The sequence below is a fragment of the Nyctereutes procyonoides genome, unplaced genomic scaffold, assembly GCF_905146905.1.
Source record: "Nyctereutes procyonoides isolate TBG_1078 unplaced genomic scaffold, NYPRO_anot_genome, whole genome shotgun sequence".
NCBI classification, from domain to species: Eukaryota; Metazoa; Chordata; class Mammalia; order Carnivora; family Canidae; genus Nyctereutes; species Nyctereutes procyonoides.
The window spans coordinates 29012395-29019302 of NW_026575035.1; positions in this window are offsets into that span (position 1 = coordinate 29012395).

Sequence of the window (6908 nt, forward strand, 5' to 3'; positions counted from 1 at the left end):
TAGAGAATATGGTGAACTGATGGAATGTCACCTGTGCAATTATGATACCTACTATTGTAAAGATCATCTTACAAGGAAGCTTTTTCCTTTGCTGGTTTTTAAGAGATAAAGCTGCCATGTTGCAGGCTTCACTTTGGAAACTGCCCTGTGTCAAAAAACAGCAGCCTCTGGCTTACAGCCATCAAAAAACTGAAGCCCTCAGTCTGATGGTATGCAAGAAACCTGAGCCTGAAAGCAGCTCCCTCCCCAATCAAGCCCTAAAAAGAGACCACAGACCTGAACTGACAAGTAGATTAAAGCCCTGCAGAGGATCCAGTTGAGCCATGCCCCAGACTCCTGACTCACAGATGTTGTTGGAAAAATAAATGTGTGTGGTGGCTCCTTGGTGGCTCAGTTGGTGAAGTATCCTGCTTTTGGCTCCAGTCAAGATCCTGGGACTCTCTGCTCAGTCCCTCTGTGCTCCCCCACCCCATGCTTTCTCACTTTCTTTCAAATTAATTACTTAACTAATTAATTAATTTAAAAAATAAATATGTGTTCTTTAAGCTACCAAGTTGGTGATAATTGGTTATACAGCAATAAAAACTAATACCGTATCCTTATATAAAGTCACTATGACTTGACAAATAAGGGAGGTTTTTTGTTTTTTGTTTTTTGTTTTTGTCAACAAAACCTGACATAATAACCTGAGTAGAATTTCTTATCACCTTGGGGGAAAAAAACCCTAGTATCATCAAATTATTAAACACACTCTCCCCAAGCTTTTCCTCAATTCCTACTGACCTCAACATTATATTGCATACCTAGATTGCAACAGCCTGTCAGCTGAACTATCTGAAATATCCTAATGTTTCTTAAACATTGCCTCTATTCTTTCCTTTCTAATTGAGAAAACCTACACTTCTTCCCTTTTGCCTACCACTGGGTTTGCAATGAGTTTCATATTTATTGTCAATACTAATCAATTCATAATGGGTACCTGAAGAGCTATTTGGAGAATTCTAAGGTTATATTCATGCTCAGCAGAAAAAGAAGTGCTGTCATCAAACATCACAGTCTGCTGTAGGGAATTACAGCAAACACTGTCCACTTAACCTGGCCAAGGATATGAGGCCCAAATGCCACTGCCTGGCCTTCACAACCTTCCAGAATCCAGCCTCCACTGACCTCTCCTGTATTATTTCTCGTCACTCTCCAATGGATATCTCACACTTTACTAAAGCTATCTCTCATGTATACCATTGCTATTGCTATTGCTATGTGCTATTTACCACTTTCATGCTTATATCTCTTCCTTAGATTTCCCCCCTCCTTTACCTTTAAATTTCCTGTCTTTCCTTCAGGCCAAATTCAAATTCTACTTTCCTGAATCCTTTCCTGATTAATTGTTCTTATCTGTTCATTAAACTGCTCTACCTCTTTTAGTCTGTACCAAGGAGATAGTACAGGAAAATGCAGACATGTTCTATCTGCAACATAAAAATTAGATCCATTTGAAACCAGTTAAACTTGTCATCCAGGAAGTTGTGAGGTCTCAAAAACCAGTGCACTCACGGATTTTATCACAAATGGGAAGCTCAGTACCTGTGATTGAAATACTCTTATGCAAAAAAAAAAAAAAAAGAAAAAAAAAAAGAAATACTCTTATGCACTATACACTCACAAAACGTCATTATTCATTCTGGAATATTTCTGTCTTCTCAGAATTTTAATTCTGCCTTCTCTGTTGCCCTTTTGTAGCTGGTTTTTTTTCTCTTTTGGGGGACAAATTTCAATCATTTAAAGTCTGCTTCGAAGCTTACCTTTCTCCAGTATTGTTGTCTTTTCCCTGATTAAAAGCCTTCCAATATTGAAATGCTGTTCAATAACAGAATCTGGTGGTTAATTTCCAGTGCTCACTCTACCTGACCTGCACACAGATGGTGGTATAATTGACCATTATGTTATCTGAGGACCAATTTTTTTCATTTGGCTTCAAACTCCCCACACTTTTCTGGTATTTTAAGGGTATTTGGGGTTCATTTTAATCAGGTATGGTAAGACACATAGATAAATTACTGTCATGAGGAAAGAAATTTGTTATTGTCAAAGTTACCTAGAAAAAGTAGGCAAGGGCATCCCTGTTGTGTTCTTGACCTTAGTGGAAAAGTTCTCAGTTTTTCCCCATTTTTGGTCAAGAAATGGGGAAGACATGAACAGACATTTCTCCGAAAGAAACATACAAATGGCCTGAAAAGATGTTCAGCATCACTCACATCAGGGATATACAAAACCACAAAACTTCACACCAGTTAGAATGGCTAAAATTAACAACTCAGGAAACAACAGATATTGGAGAGGATGTGGAGAAAGGGAAACCCTCTTATACTGTTGTTGGGAATGCAAACTGGTGCAGCCACTTTGGAAAATAGTATGGGGGTTCCTCAAAAAGTTAAAAAATGGAAGACCCAGCAATTGCACTACTAGGTGTTTATCCCAAAGATACAAACATTGTGATTCAAAGGAGCACATACACCTCAATGTGTATAGGAGCAATGTCCACAATAGCCAAACTATGGAAAGGGACCAGATATCCATTGACAGATGAATGGGTAAAGATATGAATGGATAAAGAAGATGTATATACATATATACATTCTATGTATATGTATGTATCCCCCATATCTTCTTTATGTATATATATACATTTTATATATAGTACTCAGCCGTCAAAAAGAATGAAATCTTGCCATTTGTAACAACCTGGATGGAATTAGAGAATACTATGCTAAACAAAATAAGTAAGTCAGAGAAAGACAAATACCATATGAATTTCACTCATATGTGGAATTTAAGAAACAGAAATATAGGGGAAGGGAAGGAAAAATAAGATAAAAACAGAGAGGGAGGCAAACCATAAGAGACTCTTAATTATAGGAAACAAACTGAAGATTGCTAGAGGGGAAGTGCAGGGAGGGGGTAACTGGGTGATGGGCATTAAGGAGGGTACTTGAAGTAATGACCACTGGGTGTTGTATGCAAATGATGAAACACTGAATTCTACCCTAAAACTAATAATACAGTATATGTTAACTAAATTGAATTTATTTATTTTTTTTTTTTACTAAATTGAATTTAAATAAAAAAATAAAAAACAAAAAGTAGGGATCCCTGGGTGGTTCGGTGGTTTAGTGGCTGCCTTTGGCCCGGGGCGTGATCCTGGAGTCCTGGGATCAAATCCCACATCAGGCTTCCTGCATGGAGCCTGCTTCTCCCTCTGCCTGTGTCTCTGCCTCTCTCTCTGTGTCTCTCATGAATAAATAAATTAAATCTTTTTAAAAAATGTGGTGCATCCCATTGATTGATGTGTGGATGTTGAACCACCCCTGCAACCCAGGAATAAATTCTACTTGGTCATGGTGAATAAACTTTTTAATGTACTGTGGGATCCCATTGGCTAGTATCTTGGTGAGAATTCTGGCCTCTACGCTCATCAGAGATATTGGTCTATAATTTTCCTTTTAGGTGGGATTTTTGGTTTGGAGATCAAGGTAATGCTGGCCTCATGGAAAAGTTTGGAGGATTTCCTTCCATTTCTATTTTTCTGAAAAAGATTCAGAAAAATCGATATTAATTCTTCTTTAAATATTTGGTAGAGGGGTGCCTGGGTGGCTCCACGGTTGAGCGCCTGCCTTTGGCTCAGGGTGTGATTCTGGGGTCCTGGGATCAAGTCCCGCATCCAGCTTCTTGCAGGGAGCCTGTTTCTCCCTCTGCCTGTGCTTCTGCCTCTCTCTGTGTGCCTCTCATGAATAAATAAAATCTTTAAAAAAATAAATATTTGGTAGAATTCCCCTGGGAAGCCATCTGGTTCTGGACTTTTTTTTATTGGGAAATTTTTGATTACTGCTTCAATTTCCTTGCTGGTGATGGATTTGTTCAGGTTTTCTATTTCTTTCTGTTTCAGAATTGGTTGTTTATATGTTACCAGGAATGCATGCATTTCTTCCAGATTACCTAATTTGTTGGCATAAAGTTGCTCATAATATGTTCTTATAAATGTTTGTATTTCTTCAATGTTGGTTGTGATCTCTCCTCTTTCATCTGTGATTTTACTTATTTGCATCCTTTTTTTAAATTTTATTTATTCATTCATGAGAGACACACACAGAAAGAGAGAGAGGCAGAGACACAGGCAGAGGGAGAAGCAGACTCCATGCAGGGAGCCTGACGTGGGACTCCGGATCACGCCCTAGGCTGAAGGCGGAGCTAAACCGCCAGGTCACTGGGGCTGCCCTCCTTTCTCTTTTCTTTTAGATAAATCTCACTAAGCGTTTATCAATCTTATTGATTCTTTCAAAGTACCAACTCCTAGTTTCAGGGATCTTTTTTATCATTCTTTTGATTTCTATTTCATTGATTCCTGCTCTAATTGTTATTTCTCTCCTCCTGCTGGGTTTAGGTTTTATTTGCTATTTTTTTTCCAGCTACTTTAGGTGTAAGGTTAGGTTGTGTTTTTGAGACTTTTCTAGTTTCTTGAGAAAGCCCTGTATTGCTATATACTTCCCTCTTACGACTGCCTTTGCTGCATCCTACAAGTTATGAACTGTAGTGTTTTCATTTTCATAGTATACCTAAGAATAAACCTAACCAAAGTGGTAAAGGATCTGTACTCAGAAAACTACAGAACACTTATGAAAGAAATTGAGGAAGACACAAAGAAACGGAAAAACATTCCAGCTCATGGATTGGAGAACAAATATTGTTTAAATGTCTATGCTACCCAGAGCAATCTACACATTCAATGCAATCTCTATCAAAATACCATCAACATTTTTCATTGACCTGGAATAAATAATCCTAAAATTTGTATGGAATCAGAAAAGGCCCCAAATAGCCAGAGGAATGTTGAAAAACAAAACCAAAGCTGAAGGCATCACAATTCCAGACTTCAATCTATATTACAGACTGTGATCATCAAGACTGTGGTACTGGCATAAAAACAGACACATAGATCAGTGGAAAAGAATAGAGAACCCTCAACTCTATGGTCCACTACTTTTCCACCAAGCAGGAAAGACTATCCAATGGAAAAAGGACAGTCTCTTCAACAAATGGTGTTGGGAAATTGGACAGCCACATGCAGAAGAATGAAACTGGACCACTTTCTTACACCATACACAAAGATAAACTCAAAATGGATGAAAGACCTAAATGTGAGACAGGAAACCATCACAATCCTAGAGGAGACCACAAGCAGCAACTTCTGTGACCTCAGCCACAGTAACTTCTTGCTAGACATATCTCCAAATACAAGGGAAACACAGATAAGAATGCACTACTGGGACTTCATCAAGATAAAAAGCTTTTGCACAGCAAAGGAAGCGGTCGACAAAACCAAAAGACATCCTATGGAATGGGAGAAGATATTTGCAAATGTCTTATCAGGTAAAGGTCTAGTATCTAAGATCTATAAATAACTTTTCAAACTCAACACCCCAAAAATAAATAACCCAGTCAAGAAATGGGGTGAAGACATGAACAGACATTTCTCCAAAGAAGACATACAAATGGCCAACAGACACATAACAAAGATGCTCAACATCACTCAGCATCAGGGATATACAAATAAAAAGCACAATGAGTTACCACCTCATATAGGTCAGAATGGCTAAAATTAACAGTCAGGAAACAACAGATGTTGGTAATGATGCAGAGAAAGGGGAACCCTCTTACACTGTTGGTGGGAATGTAAACTGGTGCAGCCTCTCTGGAAAACAGTATGGAGGGTCCTGAAAAAGTTGAAAAGAGAGCTACTATATGATCCAGCAATGCACTATTGGGTATTTATCCAAAGGATACAAATACAGTGATTTGAAGGAGAGCATGCACCCCAATAGCAGCAATGTCCACAATAGCCCAGCTATGGAAAGAGCCCAGATACCAATCAACAGATGAATGGATAAAGATGTGGAATACAATGGAACATTACTCAGCCATCAATAAAGATGAGATCTTCCCATCTGCAATGACATAGATGGAACTGGAGGGTTATTGTGCTAAGTGAAATGGGTCAATCAGAGAAAAGCAATTATCAAATTGTTTCACTCATGTGGAATTTAAGAAACAAAACAGAGTATCAGGGGAAGAGAGGGCAAAATAAAACAAGACAAAATCAGAGAGGGAGACAGTCCATAAGAAACTCAAATATGGGGGATCCCTGGGTGGCGCAGCGGTTTAGCGCCTGCCTTTGGCCCAGGGCGTGATCCTGGAGACCCCGGATTGAGTCCCACGTCGGGCTCCCGGTGCATGGAGCCTGCTTCTCCCTCTGCCTGTGTCTCTGCCTCTCTCTCTCTCTCTGTGTGACTATCATAAATAAATAAAAATTAAAAAAAAAGAAACTCAAATATGGGAAATAAACTGAGGGTTGCTGGAGGGGTGAGGGGTGGTGGTATGGGGTAACTGGGTGATGGGCATTTAGGAGGGCATATGATATAATGAGCACTGGTTATGTGCAATTGATGAATAACTGAACTCTACATCTGAAACTAATATACTACATGTTAATTTTTGAATTTAAATAAAATAAGACAAAAAATAAATTCAAAATTAATTAAAGGCATAAGTTCAACACCTGAAACCATAAAAATCCTAGAAGAGAGCACAGGTAGTCACTTCTTTGAAATCAGTCATAGCAAATTTTTCTTAATATGTTTCCTAAGAACAGAGAAACAAAACCAAAAACAAACTATTGGGACTACATCAAATAAAAAGCTCTGCACAGCAAAGGAAACAGTCAACAAAACAAAATGATAACCTACTGAAGATATTTGCAAGTGATATATCCAATAAATGTTAGTATCCAAAATATGTAAGGAACTGATACAATTCAGCACCCCAAAAAACAAGTAATCCAATTAATAAATGGGCAG